The following is a 20,650-nucleotide window of genomic DNA, read 5'->3' as shown; positions in this document are numbered from 1 at the left end:
AACCATCAAAAATGATAGTGCCAGTGCAGTGTGTATTTTATTCAAAGTCTAAAAGATATTACTGCAGTTCATAATTTTATTATTGATAGTTAAAGGACATTCGCATTGAGGGATTTTGATTTTATTGCGTGCAAATATTAATCTCCACAACCAATTTATGTGTTGCCTTCTATTGCATTACAAATGTATCTGTTGTACGCGCAATTGGTTAGATAGATAGATAGATAGATAGATAGATAGATAGATAGATAGATAGATAGATAGATAGATAGATAGATAGATAGATAGATAGATAGATAGATAGATAGATAGATAGATAGATAGATAGATTCTTTTTTTCATCATGATGAGATATAATAAAGTGGTGCCCCGTCGACCTGTAGGTGAATCAGCACACACTTGAACTGGAAAAGGACTTGACCTTTGCCTTTATGTTGTCCTCCAGTGTTTGTCTAAATGACAATCGGCCTTTATAAAGGACTTGCGCAGGCCTGACACCTCCTTTTCATCAGATGGATGTTCGCACTGAGAATGAATCCCGTAGATGTGAATGGCTTCTAGATGTTTGTAAACGGTTTTTGTGTCTGGTCTCTGTTTTCAATCAATATTAAGACAGTGTGGGCTCATCGACGAGGATTTTTTTTTTTTTTTTTTTTTTGTGAAGATGCGGCAGGTTTATACTATAATAAATGCTGTTGAAATGCATATAAAAAGCAACGCCATTATAACAGGGATCTGAATCATATTTGATAGTCTGTTTTAGGGCATGGGACTATGATAAAATCATAAACTCCGGTCGATGTAGCCTACGCACTAAGACGACTTTTGAAAAAAAGACAAATGACTTAATTACAATTTGCGGAACCTTTTATTAGCCTACTTTGTGCATTATCAAAATGTTGGGGCAAAAAGAGAAACCGACTTATCTGAAACATTTAATGAGGTGTCCTCTTTAACACACCCTAAATGAAAGTAAAACAGCATAAGAGATGATTTATGAAAAACAGATCAATAAAAATATGATTATTAAAATGAAAATAAAGAGAACCCACGTTTATATATAGGCATATATATATATATATATATATATATATATATATATATATATATATATATATAACCCATATGCTGGGTTAAAAATTACCCAATTTGGGTTAAATATGGACAAACCCAGTTTGCCCAACCGGGTAGTTTTGTTTAACTCAACTATTGTTTAAAAATTACTGTATTGCTCGCCTAAAATTAACTCAAAATAGGATGGAAATGAACATTTATTAATAAGTTTAATAAACAATGAGTAAATAATAAACATTTATTAAATTGCTTATTAATAAATTTTCACCTTTTGATTATTATTGTTGCCTCTAGTAATTATGTGTCTGGTTTTTAATTTCCAACCTATTTTGGGTTCATTTTAAGCCAGACATATAGTCATTTTTAATCAATAGTTGAGTTAAATAAAACTGCCCGACAGGTTGGGCAAACATTTAACCCAACCGCTGGGTTTGTCCATATTTAACCCAACTTGGGTTGTTTTTAACCCAGCATTTTTAGAGTGTACGACGTCTTGATTATTTATCAAAGTTTTCTGAAAGGAAACCGATAATAATCTCCGCTTTAGACTAATTAGAAAACGTTTATTTCCAGAAGTGCGAACAACATGAGAAAGGACAGCTATTTTGTTTTATTAATAGCAGGTTAGGTCGTCTAAAAGTCCAATTAAACTCTGTGTTCCTTTTGGAAATGAGTTTAGCGACAAGTCCAGTTGTGTTCGCGTAAATTTAAACACTTGATTGAACGTTGAGCTTCACGAAAAACTAACATTTATAGGTTTGGTCAGTAGTAAAATGACAACCATGTAACTTAAATGTTGTTCACTGACGTTTTAAAGAATGTCACCGTGTATTTATTGTTTAAAGGAATTATTGTTGTTTTAACATTTCATTTAAAAAAGAGATTACTTTTAAAAATGCATGTTTAGAGGATAGTAAGTAAGACTGAGAGAGAGAGAGAGAGAGAGAGAGAGAGGGAGTGCGCGCGCGCGAGAAGGTGGGGGGCGGGGGTTACTTGATGATTGCTCATGTAATTCAAACAGAGAGCCATGAAAGTTGACACTAGACACATAAAAGCCGCATCTCGGAATTAATGTATGGTCCATATTAAACACGCTGGCCAACAGAGACCAGATGAATCTCTGGATTTCGGTATCAAATTAGCAACAATAAAAGTTCATTTCGACTTTACAATTACTTTTGCAGCGACTTTGTATCATTTTACTCATGTATTCGTCTTCATTAACTGGTTCATTTTATATGTGCATAATTTGAAACTCCGCTGAAAAATTCTTAAACTGTATGACATCAATCATCAATTATCTGGTTTTCCACATTGTCCAGTAATATTAAGAACATCTAAAAGCCGGAACACAAAAGCCCCTTCTCTCCATAACTTTGTTCTTTTCACTCGGTAGATCAAAGAGCTCTAAAATTGGTGTCCAGGAGATGAACATTGTTGGGGTGACATGATGACAATGGGGAGTGAAAGTGTGCTGGAGCAGATATGTCAATGCTGGAAAGAAAGAAGACGGGAAAGGGCTCTTTTTATTTCATAGAGCATATGAATTTGCCATGGCTTACTGGGGGAAATTAAGCGTTCCGCGCGCACATGTCACAATATGATCCCGCGACACGTTGTTGATGTAAGTGAAACATTTTGCCATATAGGGGAAATTAACGATTTTTATGACGTGACTGTGTATAGAGTTCGAAAGAAAGAAAGAAAGAAAGAAAGAAGAAAGAAAGAAAGAAAGAGGCCTCCTTCAAGTCTATATTCTCTCCAGTGTACAGAACCTGCTGCTCCAACAAAGAGTTGAAACGTTGAAAAGCAGCTGAAGTGACTAGAACGTGGACATCAACAGAATAAACAATATTTGTATTCATTTGAGAAACGAGGGGTTTGAACAACAAGACAAAACCAGACAAAGACAAAAAGTGACCATGAATACTGCCATTGTCCGTGGCTTTGAGATTCTGATTCACCATATCATAACCCCCGCGAGGAAGAAAACATCAATATTCCCAGGGAAAGGAGATGTTTCTATGGAAAACCAAAGAATTTTAGCGCATAACAGATCTGGTGTAGAAACAGGAGGGAGAAAAAAAGTGAAAGGGATCAAAGGGTGAGCTCTTGGGAGCGTGGATGCGTCTGTGAATTAAAGATAGACGATGTTGACTTCTAAGTACTTGGCAAGAATTGGAAAGGCGCCTGAGCCCCGTTTCCAGGACATTCTCCTAAGAAGAGCCAAAACAGTCATAGACCCTCAATGGAGCGAGAGAGAGAGAGAGAGAGAGAGAGAGAGAGAGAGAGAGAGACTAGTGCAACTGTATTACACATTTAAACTGAAAGCATGGGGTTGCACATCACATATACACACACTGCACAATGCTTAACAGAGCAATTCTTAGACATCAGGCTACATTTAACCCTTTGGTGCTGTTCGCGTGTCGGTCAAAAATGACCCATTTACACTAAAAAATGCTGGGTTAAAAACAGCCCAAGTTGTGTTGAAAATGGACAAACCCAGTGATTGGGTTGTTTTAACCTACCGGTTGGGTTAAATGTTTGCCCAACCTGATGGGTAGTTTTAATTTAACTCAACTATTGTTTAAAAAAATACTGCATTGCTTCCTTAAAATGAACCCAAAGTATGTTGGAAATTAACATTTGTTAATATATTTAATAAATGAACATTTATTAATAAGTTTAATGAATAATAATTAAATATTTATTAAATTGCTTATGATTATTATTGTTGCCTGTAGTAATTATGTGTCTGATTTTTAATTTCCAACCTATTTTTCGTTCATTTTAGGACAATGAAATGATTGTATATTTTAGTTTGATAATGTTTTTTTTTTTTTTTTTTTTTTTAATTGAATTGAATTGATTTGAATATTTTGTATTGCAGTAATTATAATCCATTTATTCACTTTTTGAGCAGGGACCCCTAAGTTTAACAAAGTGAACTTAAAACTTTTATCGAATTTTACCTTTATTGTTATGAAAAATGCACAAAAATATCATTTTCAATTTTTATTTGAAACATATATTTTCCAAAACACGTTTTACTCTAAAACAGTGAGAAAATCAAAACCATAGATCTAAACAAGCTGTGTTCCAAATCTGAGGTTGATATCTCAAAAAATAAGCTTTCAGTAAGACTCTGTTTGGGCGCAGTACCAAAAGTTTCCACTAGATGAAATTAGTTTCCCATTAATTTCCAATGAGGTCATTTTTGACCGCGAACAATATAAGTGTGACTATTTTTTTTTTTTTTCAGGACCATTTAAGCTTTTCGAATCATGTACATGATTTGTGTGTGTGTGTGTGTGTGTGTGTGTGTGTGTGTGTGTGTGTGTGTGTACCAAAACCTTTACTAAATTTCAAACCATTCAGATAAAGATTTAAAAAAAAAAAAAAAAAAAAAAAAAAGAAGTAGCCTAACATTTTTTGGTCAAAAACGACCCATCAGCACCACAGGGTTAAAATGGATATTTTTAAAGAATGCTATGATAAGCATTTGTTGATGCTTTACTAACATAGGCCTACTTTAGCATAAACTATTACTTTGTTTTAACTGTAAATTTAAAAATCTTCTGAAGTTAAGGTGAGGGTAATGGCATATCTAATGGACAGAAGAAGAAGAAGAAGAAGAAGAAAGAAAAAAAAAAAAAAAAACACTTCTTAAAAACCCAACTCGCATGGCAGATTTTTCTCTAAGGCTTTTTATCCTGCATGTGTAGGTTTGTAACACATGCGTCTTTAATTCGTTGCTAAGTAAACAGCACTGAACCTTTTGTCGGGCCACAACAGCTGCCCGGCCCACCATTGTACCGAGATAGTCTGACCGCAGCCAGCTCAGTGCACAAGAACAGAGCGGGATGTTCAGCCTTCAGCTCCTCCAATGAAGAGACTGTCAGTGGCGTTCACAATGTCTTAGTAAAACAGCCCTCCAGGAGAACTCGAGTGACGGAGAGTCTCGAGTTAGAGGACGGATGCACACACAAAGAGCAGGCCGTGTAATCTCTGGTCCAAGTGAACATGATTTGCGTCAATGAGTTATTGGTAATCACGACTGAGTCTTCAAAATCTGCTTATACATCAACAAAGTATGTGGGCTCGATCCTCTGTGTTTAAATAATAATTAATATGGTAATATTACAGCCCACTTATTAATAATGACTTTTCATTAAGACAAATTTAAAAGAAGAAATAAAATTGAGCTAAACATTGCACAGTACAGCAATGCTCATCTTCATATAGCCCCATAAAATGCCCGTGGTTTGATTTAACCCTGTAAATTAGACATTAATTAGGCTACTGTTAATTTATCTGTGTTTTTAAAGTTTCCCTCCAGATTTCCATCCATTCACTCGGAACTTCGCGTCAATGCTTGATGAGGTACGAGAACACTTAGCATCATTTAATGTGGTTGCGTACACCCGTAAACAAACACCAACAAATAAACAAACACAAAGTGTTTTCCATGCTCAATTTAACTGCCTGACACAGTTTCCAGAGTTTCACGGGGAGATAAAAGGACAGAGTAAAACCCTCAGCTCCAGTCAACATGAAATATATGGAGAACCGGTCAGATACCCAGAATTTATTGTTGACCAAAGTTTTACAAAGACTAGAAAAATTTTAACATGAAATTAACTGTATTTTGATCAGATAAATTGAATGAATGAGGATAATTCAGTGCCTTATTTACATTCTAAAAAATCTTGGGTTATTTTTCCTACCCAAGTCCTGGGTTGAGCCTTTGGGCTATTTTTTCCAGTGTTTGGGTAGTTTTTGTGTTACTCAGATCCTGGGTCAGACATAACACCCCAGCGGTTGAATTATTTATCGCCGGCTTTTTGCGCCCTCTTCAGGAGAGAACAGTGCAGCTCCGTCAAATTGGTTCATGTCTTCGGTAAAATACAGGTTTGTGTACGTTTTATTTTATCTAAAGTTCGTTATTGTTCTGCATATCGTTTAATTTTATGCAAAGCAACATACAGGGCCGCGATGTGAGTCACCTAAACCAGTGTCGCTTCGGTCTTTTCGCGTGATGAAAACGCCTGATGCCTTGCATACATTTTTATGATTTTATTCAGAAAGATACAGAATATAAATACTTAGGATGTTAAAATATGCTCTCAGAATTGTACACTGATTATTGATGGACAGGTTATGGAATCAGTCGCAGCATTTTTCGGCTACGAGTGAAACGCAAGGCGGCGGTCTGAAGTTATCAGTTCCCCCGCTGAACGCGAGCCATCTCCGGCACGAGATCCAGCGCCGTTACGGTGGAAAAAAGAACAACAGAAACTAGTCGATTACACTTGAATTACTTCGAAATGTTTAATTTTTACTTCTAATATTAGTTAAACGAGCTTAAATGTAGGCAATATGTATTAAAAACGATATAAAATATGCTATATAAAATATGATCGAAAATAAAGCAATTATGAAAACCTCTGGTTGTGTGGAGTATTTAAAAAAAAAGTTTAGAAGATTTAAGTTAATCCGTAAATATTAATTTATGTATGAAGTAAAAAAAAAAAAAAAAAAAAAAAAAAAAAGAAGAAGCAGCTGTTATAGTAAAAATGAATCAACCCATTATGCTGGGTTAAATAACCCAATTTGCTGGGTAAAATTAACCCAATATGTGTTCTGTCCTACCAAATTGGGTTGTTTTTAACCCAGTGTTTTGTTGTTGTTTGTTGTTGTTGTTTTTGGAACACCACAACATTTGTATGGGAATGAATATTATTTAACATTTTAATTACTCTGGACATTTTGTGTGTCTGAGAATCAGTTTTTGGAATAAGCTAACAAAGATCCGTTTCTGCAAACTCACACATTTTGAAAACTATACTTTTAAACTGACTTTTGAAAACTGTCATTTCAATTTCTCTTCTGAAATAAAATAATAATAATGTCATCAAAAAAGCATGCAGTCAATCTTCATGGCAGCAGTGGGCGTAGGAGCGGGTGGGTGTTTGAGACTTGTGGGCACAATGAATAGCAACAATCGTGCACTCCCCGAACAGCAGTGACAGGTATACTAAAGCTGTGATGACTTGTTGAACGTTGTTGTGCAGGTTTTAGAATTTACACTGATGGAGGAGACGTGTGGTGCCTGGTTCCGTATGGCACTCCTCAGGCGCGCCCCGCTCCAGCCAGGCCTGGAATGGTGCCCCATGCAGGGACTGGAGGTCCAAGCACGACAGGGGAAGAATACGACCCTGTTGTTTCAGAATGGCCTCTTGATTTATGCTCGTCACAGTTTAAAGGGCTTGTCATGTCAGCAGACACATAGGTGTTGACAGCCATACTGAACTGACTTGAGCCCATACTGTTATAGTACTGTTATGCTATAGTAATGCTCATTGCAGGGTGTTGCTCAGGCCCAGTCTAACTCCCAGAAGACCAACTTATTCAAAACACCATCTAATGGAGAACAGTGAGATTATGCTGCCACCCTTTCACAACACGAATTCAGATTGCGCTTTTGTTATTTAAATGATCAAAAGCAAGATACAGTCTTTATAAATACAAAGGATTAAACCTGTTGAGACACCAGAAATGTCGTTTGTTGTGCATATGATCAGGTTTAGGTATGAACAGCCTAAATGATGCACTGGAATTGAGACGAATTTCTCACAGAAATATCTTGCACAGAAAATCTTTGTTGACTGTGCATTCCAAAGGTCATAGTTCGAGAAAGCTCACAGCATTTGGAGCTGCTGTCTCAGCCATGTCAGCATTTGTCTGACCCGTTCAGTTGCCTTGAGATGCACATGCTACTCCTGAAGCTTATGGATAAATACAAAAGTGAGATTTCCAGTAACGGATTACAAAACTGTAGAAGTGAAGTTGGTCACGTAAGCAGAAGTGCCAGTAATCTTAAATATCATAGATGGCAGCTCATGTAGTGAATGAATTATTGCCTGACTTGCAAGCTTTGGTATTTGTTGGTTTAACTTAAAAAAGTAAGTTACCTGATTGCCTTAAAATTTTGATTTCATTGAAATTAAAAATTTGAGTTGATATAATGAAGGCGATTGATTTAATCAACAGAAACTCAAAATATGTTATCTGAACCACAGTAATTATTGAAGTTGATTTGCCAAAAGAAAAACATATTGTGATGACAAATCCTATTTTTTTTTTTTACAGTGTTGTTGTTTCACATTAATATTTTACATATTATTTTCTCAAATTTTAATGTAATTGTAATATATGGAATTTTAAATATTAGCAATACCATAAAATCAGGTTTCATTTGTTAACATTGTTAACTACATGAGTAAATGCATTTTACAGCATTTAATAATCTTTTGTGAATGTTAATTCAAAATTTAATACATTTTTAAATCAAAACTTGTATCTGTTAATATTATGTAATGCACTGTGAACTAATGAACAATGCACAGTTGGGTTACACTTTATTTAAGGTGTCCTTGTTACAGTGTAATTATACACTTAAGTACTGTGTAATAATAACTTACTATAGGGTTAGGGATAGGACGATGATTTGGTTTAGAGTTAGTTGCATGCAATTATGCATAATTTATAGTTATTATTACAGTATGTGTAACAAGTACACTGTAAAATAAAGTGTTACCCACAATTGTAATTTATTAACTTACTTTGACAAAGATTATTAAAACAAATACATTGCATATTGTAAGTTCAAGTTAGATAGCTAATGTTAACAAACGAGACCTTATTTTGAAGTGTTACCATTCTATTTTTATATTACATTAAAGAAATGTAAATTAAATATGAATTTGTTATGCCAAATTAAAAAACAATTTGTTAATGCCACACATTTGAAACTATTACACACGGTTTTATTCACTGCACAAAATGTAAAATGTGTAATATGTAAGAACACCTACCACAGGCCTTTATAGCTCAGAGTGCATGTGAGCTTTAAGGATCTGAATGGCGCTATACAATTCCATGCATTTATAGCACAGGTCATGTTGGCATTGTGTCATTATGACACTGTCACTCCGGCTGTAAAAGTATGCACCCTGAGGTGGACACTATATCAAAGTGCTATGTTTGACATTTACAGAGCCATGATCGGTTAAGGTAGTATAATCGGGCGTTATGCGATTATGAGCACCAGTATTTATGCAGACATATAATGCCTCATATAACATAGACAAGTCAGGCTTGCAAATAATGCTTTATTGTTTGATCCGGCGGAGATGACAATGAAAACGTAAGGGAATTACAGACCCTTCTGTTTGTACGGGACACAGTTTATCCTGAATCAATGATATTCACATTTGCACAAACACTGCATATGTTTCTTGCACAGAGATTCAGTGTTTTGTCAAGACAAAACAGCTCTTCTAGCCAAGAATATCGATTCTTTAGTCTAAAATTCCTTGTTACTCTCTTAGTCGGTGTAAGAGGCCCACGCTATTAGGTTTTCATTGATTTTGCTTTCACTTCCCAATGCCTCCTGAAGTCAGTAAGCGCTTTTTTGGCGTATGAAGCATGAGATATGTAGTTTGTAAAGGGGGATTGGGGGGATGGGAGTTGGGTTGGTTTGTATGGATGAGTGGTGAACACATGAGGGGGTCAGAAGGGGCCAGTCCTTCCTGCCCTCTTCTTTTCCCGCTCAAGGGCCCCCCTCGCTGGTGGGAACAGCATGATGGGTATGCATGGCTGCCATGCGTGGGCCCCTGCATCTCACACATGTAAACCAACAGGCCGTGGACCGAAGCCTGAGAGAGGTTTGCTTTATACGTGGTGCGCCAAACATGTGTTGCGGCCAAAGTTGCATCAAAGGTCAGGGAGCTATGCTTTGAACACTTCAAAGCCTTAGGATGGGACTGTAGCTTTTAAGTTTTATGGCAGGTGTAAGCAGGGGTTGCTGACCAGCCCAGGGTGGTCCATGCCCTGGTCTGGAGGAGTCAGAACGGAGGGGGGGGTGGGACAGAAGCCTGGCTGACCAGACTGTCAGAAACATCTCTGTGCGACAGGGCACATTTGGAGCGTCAGAGAGGCTGAAAGGCATTGTGGAGTGGCCGGACAGTGCAGACGTTCACTTCAACAGTCTCTGGTTTCAGAAGGACCCAGCAGGGTACAGCCAAGGCCTGTGCCTGTCCCACACTGAAAGAGATACATTGGGCAGAGGGCAAGCCCCGCTGCTCTTCTCTCGCACTGGCTCCTCGCACTGGCTCCAGTACTGTCGGCTCACAGTTAGAGTCCGGCGAGTTCACCGAATTCGGCGTTCCATGACACTTCTTCCTGTTTTGTGCTGTCTAGAGGGAAGAAACATTTAAGGTTGACTTTAAAACAATTGGTAAATTGACCCTGGAGACACAACGCACATTCCTTATCATCATTTAATGTTGTTTTGTACCACAGATTTGAAGTGTAATTCAAATCTTTAATTGGTTATTGAATGGGTAAGGTCTCTCAGAAAGCTTTTTCAGCTGACTAAAGCTTCTCTGGACATTGTGAAAAAGCGTTCAGAGCAGGTGTGACTGAGGCCCTTTACAGATGGTGCTGGAATTCAGCTTAGTGATTAAAATTCAATTTTCTATTTCACAATCCACATCTAAAATATACACTATTAGTATTTAACAAATACGAATTTAACACAATTTAACACCTCAGCACTATCAGAGGCAGAAATTTAGCTGCCAACATCCCATTAAACATCCAGTTTTTGCAACATAAGAGATATGATCTTTCTCAAATGCAGTGGCTTTTTTTTTTTTTTTTTTCATTCATCTGTTGTGACATGAAAAGTATAATGTCACATAGAGATGATTAAAAGAACATTACCTGAGCCGTGTGATTCCCTGAATGAACAGCTCTTTGCTAAATTGGTTGTTTTCTGTTCTTGATTAATTGAACTTCCAGAATCACATTTCAGCATGCTTTTTTTGTGTGTGTGTCCCCAGTCATCTCTTATTATTAAAGAGAAATTCTGAATCTCTCTCTTGGAGTCCAATTAAGGATTTGCATTGTGACTATATTTTTCACTTTAATTACTGAATATAAAGTGGAGCGTTGACTTATTTCCTTATTTATCAAGCAAGTGGAGTATAAAAGAGGATTCATCAAGTAAATAGATGGCTGCACCTATAATTGCTTGCGACAACACAAAGGAAATATGAACACCTAAATGTCTTTATGTTCAGTATAATAAGCATTAAAGTAATTAAATCTAGCATAAATGACTCAGATGTCAAATATTGGGAGAAGCAAGGTGCGCTTATTCCAATGTAGCCGGTCGATATCGGACAACATCAACATTTTGAGAGTATAAAGGATCTAGAACAAAGAGCAATCATAATAAGCCCCCACACACTTAATCTGAAAGGGCCATTGTTATCCAGATTGTCATGCAAACTAGCTGGCTGGAGCAATCGCAAAGTCAGTGTTCGGTATCATTAGATTCTCACAGCCACTAAATCTTCCCCTCCGAACCCTTAGCATTACACTGCGGAGTTATAAAAATCTGCAAGGCCTCATGGGAATTCCCGGCAAATGCGCAGTCGACGTTATTAATTCCATTATACCCCACGTTGGGAAAACAGTAGGACTCGCTTTATAGTCATGGTAGCGATGTAAAATGGCTCTTTGTTGGGCTTGCCAGAGAGAGTGTTGAAAATGTGGTTTACAATGATTCCTTGTGATAAATGCCTCGCGTAGCTTAGTAGGATCTAAACCGGACCGGGCCTCAAAGATTCCAGACAGAGAAACAGTGTAATGCTGTTAAATCTTAATGACCTGAAATTGTTACAATTTCCTCCGAGCCTCTCATTATTCTTTCTTTTCTCAGAGTCGCTGAACGCACAGCAGCCCGAACAGGGTTTTCTACGGGTCCGTGGCATAAGGTAAATACTAGGAAAACAGCCATGAGACCCATCCCCTATAGCCGAGCTCTTGTTGATGGGATGGGGAGCTCGTTTCGCTGATGACAGCAGATGAGGATGGCCTGCAGAATTTAGTTGCTTGGCTTCCTGCTGTACGCCCGATTTTCTTTGCCACTCCACACCAACTCCTTTGTGTGACCCTGCAAATATCCTCTGGGCCTGCTCATTACTCTATGCAGCCAGCACATATCAGCACTCCGCTTAATTTGGCACCCCTGGATCTGGTCTCTTCAAAATGGGACTGTGGATGAATAAGGGAAGGCAAACTCCCTGGTGCTTATAATCACACAGTCTCCGATACATGCCTTTGTGCATGTGAGCGTATTGTTCTCGGTTTCCGCGTCCGGCTTGTCCATTTTAAGGATTAGGAAGTGGCTTGTTGGTGTTGATGAGCTGTTGAGAGTGATCGTGCACTGGAGCAGATTGCTGCAAACATGGCATTCGCAGACCTGTTTGTTGGTTCAGTTGACAAGAACAGCCACCGATGGGTATTCTGACTGATCCCAAGGGGAAACTGAAAACCATGTCCCTAATACGTTGAAAATTAGTAGCTGTCGCTCATTCTTTTGCTGTATGAGTCCCAACTTCATCAAACTGATTTTAATGTTGATATTACGCTAATTCAATATTAGCCGCTGAACTTCACTTTTTGCGATAGTAGTCATGGGCGCTGTGCCCTGGCCTCTCTGCTGGTGGCTGGCATGATGAGTCTGGGTGTGACATGTGCCTCCATCTGAAAGAGCGCAGCAGTGGCATCGCTAGACAAGAGGTGTCCATTCACGCCATTGAAAATGGAGAACCCTGCAGAGTCAATGCTCTCTTCCTGGCATCGTTCGTGGCACCAATCACTGCTGATGGTGTGGCAAGTCACTTCGGAGAACAAAGCCTTTTGGGTTGTGCTTTCAAAGAGAGAGTAGGGATGGGTTGGTTAATAAAATGTAGGAATTCTGTTTTTGATTCATCTTGCCTCGTGGATATCAGTTTGTCGAATCAAAAACAGATGCTCATTTTCTTGAAAGACAATCAATTGTGTGTCTTGTGTGAAAGGATTGCATGTGGACTTCATAGGAATGACTTTCAATACTGAATAATGATGCGACCATAAAAGTAAGGAATTTCCAGAGTAGTCTTCAATGAAGAACTCAAATCACAGAGCATTTCTCTTCTGCTTCCTGTACTGCGTCGCTCTGTAATTTTCTCGGTTATACCTGCTGTTTCTGGGTTTACATCAAGGAGTGGATCCCGTAAGAAACAATTAGGAAATGAATCCCAAAAAATGAATATCTCTTGAATAAATATGAGTGGATGTTTAAAGCACATTTGTAAATTTCTAATTGGTCTCACAGATTTGCATTCTCTCTGAGTGAGAGACATTAAAAACAAGTTGATGTGACCCAACGTGTCAGATATAATTTTTCTGGCGTAGCTTACTCTCTGCATGGTATGGTCTATTTTTGCTGGAGGTGGGCCAAATCTGTCTGTTCACTGGAAAAAAGTTGCAGGGATTGGGATTCTCTCCAGACTCCCTGGAGGAAGTAATCTACATTGCAGAGTCCTGGGAGCACATGAGCTTTAGAGGACAGGGACGTGGGTGTACATTCCTCCTTGACTGTGCTTACTCAAATGTCACTGCGCAGCCAACAAGTTTACGGAAACTGAAATTGAAATGCTGATGTTTTAATTAATAGGCAATGAGATCGTGCTGGCTTCAAAGTCACTGTTTCAATGTCGACTTTATAAAACCTTGCAATAAAATGTGTTAACAGCATTAGGTACTCTAAGAAGGAAGTAAGTCGGAAAAGCACAAGGACAGGTGTGAAGGAGGCTGACCTCTTGGTAGGATCTCTACCAAGTCGCTTTCCAAGTTAGAGTAGGGTATTTGGCCAAGTGCATGTTGACCTCTACTAGCAAACAATGCTTGAAAGGACGTCATTGCACACAGCCTGACTCATGACGATATTAGTCGTAGAGCAGAATACATTAGCTTGCTGTCCACTTGAGGGTAATGAACCTTACATCGCATCTACAGGCTTGGGTTGGAGGAGCAGATTGCTCATTTAGGACTCATATAAAGCATTGCTCATTATGTTAGCCGCTAGACTCCCACAGCAAGGCAAAGATAGCTGGACGTTAACTCTTAAACAACACAGAGACGTTCATTACACAGACAAATAGAGGTAAAACAGCGTCAAGTTCCCTCCAAGTCGTTTTCATCAGATCGGATGGCGGAGTGTAACTTTTTAAACTGACCATTTTTCTTGCTCAGTGCTCTGAGACGCGGGGGGTTGGGGGTTTAATCGTCAGAGTGAAATCATAGGTCTACAGATGTTTTCAAGATGTTTTTCTGTCAGTAGCAGATTATCCCCTGTAGCAAAATCTCATTAAACTGCAATTTACGGAGCTGTGCTGATGTTGCCATCAACCAAAATTAAAGGCATTAATTTTTCAAAAAGAAGTTCACAGAAGTCCTCGCAATAAATGATATAACACTTCGAAAGACTGATTTGCCCAGGCATTATTTGTAAAAAATTAACCGGCATTAACAGAGTGAGGGAATTGGGTGTGAGCGGCTGAGGAAATGTGCAAATCCGTCCATTTAGCTGGAGAAGAGCTGCACAGAGATGTGTGTATTAGGGCTCCCATGCTGGGCCAGATGAGGGAGGAGAGGAATATGACACCCTGGCCGGGGTTATGACACAGACACATGCAGAAATGAGTCCCCATGCATTACTTTCCCCTCCATAACCAGGGGTGAGCAGCACTTCACAGACTGCCACTAAAACTAATGTAGCACAAGACTGTATGGCACAATGTAGGCTACGTTTCCAAGCCAAGGTTAATGAGGAAACTATTCAAATATGTCCTGCTTTAGCCTCATCTTTGACTAATTACACTCTCATTTATCTATACCAGTGAAATTAAAAGCAGTATGTTGGAGGAGGGGGTATCACTGTTAGTTATTGAATAATAAGCTATTAAAAGGCTTAAAAATTTACCAAAAAACAATTGTTAATCTAGCCTTACTATTTTTATGATTTAACCAACATGGCTATATTTGAAAGACTTTACATTTTAAAGTTACTTAAATGTCAAAGGCCCATAGGCCACATCTAAACTGAAAGAAAGTTCAATTAAATCAATTTAAAATAACAAACATTTCAACATGTTTAAAACTCTAGCCAACCATCACAAATGAATCACGTGTCTTTAAACAAATGACTTATTGAACAAATTATTTAAAAAAACGTTAATAAAAAATAGCATAAGAAGTACATGAAAAACGTAATTAAATTCGTCCAACGCTATACAGAAAAAAACAGATTTGAGTTCGAAAAATAATGACATAACAAATCTAATTATTTGAACATGCCTGGATGTTTGTTCAGTGAAAATTAATTTAAGCATCGTGCTGCCAGATGTTGTCTTTGATTGTCATACTTGCTCATAATAATTCTCATCAATGTCCAGACGTTTTTTTTATTTATTTTTATATTTAGTATTTTGACGCATGTGGGTTTGATATAATGCATTTGTATATAATAGCTCATACGACGGAAAGCAACCGTTCACATGTTACCATATCGAATTATTAGATTATATTATGGCAATGTGTATTGTTATTATTATGCTGTTGTTGTAATATTTAGTGATCATATTTATTATTGCATCGTTGTATATAATTATGCACAAAACTGTCAGCAATTCGTATATAGTAAAAAAAAAAAAAAAAAAACAGATTTCTGGCACAAAGTAAAGCGACATACACAGCGCTAGAAGTGCATAAAATAACTTTGATGACTGTGATGTCTTTAAACGCTTGATAATTTCAAACTGCTCCTGGCTTTCAGTAAGACACGGGGTCCTAATCTTCACCACAGAGCAGGAAGCTCCTGGGAAGTAAGTACATGATTTATTGGGAAAGAGAGCTACTGCAGACCACGTTAGGGACGTAAAAATACAGACAGAGTATTGTTATACTTTGCTGTGATTTATACGCGCATTTTATGGGAAACGGCGCAATTAACATTCACAGACTCTGGATTTAAAAACGCACAAATTTCACTCATACAGACATAAATTTGTGTTTAATTCAAATAATCTAAAGATTCAGAATTTACGACCCTTATATGGTGCATTAAGAGATTCGATACCAGAAATAAATAAATTATTCATACATAATAATGAGAAGCTAAACTTATATTTAAGGATCTAAATAAATATAATAGCATCATAAATAATATTATTTTAAAATAGATTTTTATTATGATTTCAGTAATAAAACAATGCATTATTAATAAATTATATTATTATTATTGCAATATAGTTAGCCGCTAATTATGTCCGAAGGATAAAGCCTCGAAGAATAAAGAACAATAAAATAGAAAAGTGCCAAGCCCTTGGGTTTAAAAGACAAAAGTTCATGTAAATAACAGCGTTTTACACTTGAGGGACTGTTTGAAGACAGTTAACAAAAGCTAAACTGGTAGAGAATATGAGAGCAGTCTCGGGTGGATATATGTTTAATTAAGTTAACTGATGAAAAAGATGGCACAGCATGGTGCTGAAGAACCTCTCTCAAAGCAATGGCTCTTCTGGATTCCGTGGGCCCTTTTCGCCAGGGCATTATGCCAAATGTAATCAACTAAATATGATTGGAACCGAGCGGAATCTTTTCTGCTTTTAGTTGTTTTTTCTTCTCTCTCTCCCTCCTTTCCAAAACCACCTGCTGATGAGGGTTAACTTCTTCTTTTAGGGGCTTGAAGGCACGCACACATCCTGAAGCAGCGCTTATACAACGCCATTGTCGTGTTTGTTTCATCCTCAAAACGGAAATCATTTGCAAAGAAAATTATAGGCCTCAAGAGAGTGGCTCTTTTGCATACTAATTTTGTTAGACTTATCTCCCGTGGACCCAAGTATACGGGGAAACCATTAGGGAGTGCGTGCGCATTCATTTGTTCCTTTTGTTCATGAAGAATGAGTGGCCCCTGTCTCATCTCACCTTGACGGGCCCTCTGGAGAACAATGGACAAGCAATCTCACATACGAAAAGTCGTCAGCTTAAATAAACACATTCTTTTATCAATTAGGGCTGCGGTGAATAATTCATTTCAATATACATTTTTTATATGACTGACCCGTGTTGTGTCTCTCAAGTGTAGGAAATCTCCAGACCTCACAGTCAATTTGAACACAGATTTTGGCGGACCATTGTCTGGTTTGAGCCCCCCTTTGCACCTCTGAGGGCACTAATGCCACCTCCACCAGTCTGAGACCACCGCTCACCAGCGTGAGTCCAGCAGCTGTAACCCTGTCAGAAAGATGGAGCCGAATCTCGCTTTTTAAAAGTCTACTGAATATGGTGGGGAATTTGGAGAGCGACGTACAAAAAATCTTCGATGAGAAGCAATAGAAGTCCACAACATGCACTAATCGAAATATGCAGCTATATTTTAAAATATGAGTTTTAAAATAAATAAATAAATAAATTTACATTTGTGTTGGAAAGCAAATGAATAGATTTAAAGTCTTCGAGTTTTGCAAATGTTTTTTATCATAATAACAACATGACATTGATATCGAAATAACTTTTACATTTATTTTAAATTCACAATAATTTCAATTTATACTATTTTTTTTTTTATATAGGTTTTTAGAGTTAAACCCATTTTTTTTTTTTTTTTTTTTTTTTTTTTTTTGTCATTGCAATTACATTAAAATTAATTAAAATCAAATAGTCATCACTGCATCACACACTCTAAAACAATGCTGGGTTAAAAATAACCCAAGTTGGGTTAAAAATGGACAAACCCAGCGATTGGCTTGTTTTGACCCAGCGTTTGGGTTAAATGTTTGACCCAATCTGCTGGGTAGTTTTATTTAACTCAACTATTGTTTAAAAATTACTGTATTACTCACTTAAAATGAACCCCAAAAAAAATAACTTTTATTAATATGTTTAATAAATTAACATTTATTGATAAGTTTAATAAATAATAATTAATTAATAAACATTTATTAAATTGCTTATTAATGAATGTTCACATAATTATGTGTCTGATTTCCAACATATTTTGGGTTCATTTTAAGCCAGCCATATAGTAATTTTTATTCAATAGTTGGGTTAAATAAAACTACCCAGCAGGTTGGTCAAATATGTAACCCAACCGCTGGGTTTGTCCATATTTAACCCAACTTGGGTTGTTTTTAACCCAGCAATTTTTATAGTGACTTTGACACAAAATCCCATTTTGATTTTACTTGAAAAAAAATAAAAAAATAAATAAACAATTATAAATATATGTATATTTTATATAAATTTATTTATAGTGTGAATGAAGACCAATCACATGTCAGAATGCAAATAAATTCAAGAAAGACAACCAATCAAAATTCAGTATTCAACAAAATGTCTTCGCAGTCGAATTTCAAATAAACAGTCAATGTAATTTCGAACTTTATCTTAAATGTCTTAAAAGGTATCTTTACAAAAATATGGAAAATAGATTGCACCCAAGACTATTATATTGTATTCAAAATAAACTTTTAATGTCTGTACATTAGTCGGTTTGTTCTGTACTAATTCTGTACAGCGGTTTTGGGTTGTACAATTAAATAAATATCTTTAAAAATACGCAATATCACATACAAGTCACTAATCAGTATTTATAATAATTAATTTAACGAATTAATAATAAAGTAAAAATCTATTTATTTGTATAATTTAATTTGCAGTCGAATTGGAACGTGAACAAGAAATAAATACTGTACATTTCCCTTCACCACTGTCTCTGTTCTGAGGCTGCTGATGGTAAATTCAAAGAGAGAGAGAGAGAGAGAGAGAGAGAGAGAGAGGCGGCTGGGGGTGTTTTTTAAGTGGCCACACAGGGGGAGAAATCAAAAGAGATTACCAGCAGGTGGCGGCAGCATAACGTTTCAGCTGCCCCACCCCTTCTGCCTTCCAGACCGCTGAAAGCTCATGGCATTTTCAAATGATTTATCATATTTACCTATCGAAATTATTCACATTTCATTGTTTAACATCTCTGTAGCAAAATCGGAAGTGGCCAGGGCTAATTTGTGCACTCACAGGAACAAATACTGCAACATAATTTCACCAGTTGGGCCCAATCAGACAGTCCGGGGTTAAACAGACAGCTCAGGTCATATATATTTGATAGTTAACATATCAAAATGTCGGCTTCATACACCTCCAGACATTTTAGGAGCACTTCATTCAGCAGCAGTCATTGTTTTGTGACCTCTGTGGTGACTTTCCCATAGTGACGGCGGTCCTGATGCTGCGCGGAGGACGCATCTCATCTCCATCAGCCGGTCCAGCTCTCTGTGGGTCCAGGATGGCCAACCCGCAGCAGGTAAATGGTGTGGCATTTAAGACGTGATGTATGAGGGTAATTAACAAGACAGGGCAAGAGGGAACTTAGGTCACTGCATGTTTTAGAGAAAAAGCATAAAGAATCCATTACATTGGGCCTGTTTTTGTTTCCCAGACTGCAGTCTTACAGTAGTACTACACATCACACACACAAACACACACACAGAGACGATTTCTGGATCTCTGCAAATCTTTATTTGACATATGTGCTGCTTATCAACACGTTTACAGACAACGCGGCAAATCACACGTCTATTTCAGTTTTGGTCCCTTGATTAGTTGCAGGAGATATTAAACATATGTTAACACTCTCCTCACCCTGACATGGTGTAACAACAGTAGAAGGTTGGGGTTAATTACGGAGGTATGGTGTAATAACGAGTTCAACCGTAGTTCTTTTGTTTCAGCACCTTCTGATGATGGATTGACAGGAAAGGTTGTCCTTATTCCTCCATTCTAATATTACAGTAGTACATCTCCAGAGGTCAATTATCTCTAGACTAACTGTACATCTCATATGGAGCCCGGAGGTTGAAAGCTCGCCATATGTGGCCCGACAGTTAGGTTTTATGTCACAATATTTTCAGGATCGCAGATTTAAACAGATTGGAGCAAATGAAGGTGAGAGTGCAAATAATGCGGCGAGGACATTACAAAAGAGCAGTTTATTGAAAATTAAGCAAAAGCCTAATTGCGTCGAAAGCCTGTTCGGTTGGACCGAGAGGACAGTGTGTCAAGAAGATTAAAAATGGAGAGTCGAGGAAAGAGTGGAAATGGGGGTGCCGAATGAAAGGAAATAACCCAAAATTTAATAATGTGCCGGACCACCTCTTGTGCGAGTACAAGCGTAGCATCTGTGTCAGATGTTGTTAATTAACGTCAGTATGTTCCTCACCCGCGCTCGGCTTCCTGTCGTCCACACGGGGCAGAGCCCGGTGTCGTGGCGCACTCACACGAGGGGAGATGTGTGTGTGTGTGTGTGTTGGGGATAGGGGGGTGCTGCGGTAATCCCACTCATTATAATTCCAATCTGTGACTCGTCGAGGGACCGCTTCTGTTGGGGACCACCACAGCAACTTATCAATATGTATTTTCTCTCCGAACCCCTCCCTGAAAGGCCACGACGCGACTGCATGTGTGTGTTTTGCCGTTTGTGCAATTACAGCTCCAACCCATGGCCATCAGAAGGATGACACTAAGTGCAGAGTGTAAATTTGGGGTCAGTCTCTAGGTAGTGGCGGGAGTCTAAAGTGTATTTTCCTTTCCAGTATTTCTATCTTCACAGTTTCTG

At 37.7% G+C, this 20,650-nt stretch overlaps 1 long non-coding RNA gene across 1 annotated transcript in view; it reads right to left on the bottom strand.

The window, feature by feature from the left end:
* Window positions 1-20,650, bottom strand: part of LOC127505720 (uncharacterized) — a 426,197-nt gene that overhangs the window by 203,035 nt on the left and 202,512 nt on the right. The gene's annotated exons all lie outside the window — the stretch shown is intronic.

Source organism: Ctenopharyngodon idella, chromosome 23 (genome assembly GCF_019924925.1).
Source record: "Ctenopharyngodon idella isolate HZGC_01 chromosome 23, HZGC01, whole genome shotgun sequence".
NCBI classification, from domain to species: Eukaryota; Metazoa; Chordata; class Actinopteri; order Cypriniformes; family Xenocyprididae; genus Ctenopharyngodon; species Ctenopharyngodon idella.
This window is presented reverse-complemented; position numbering and strand designations above follow the sequence as displayed.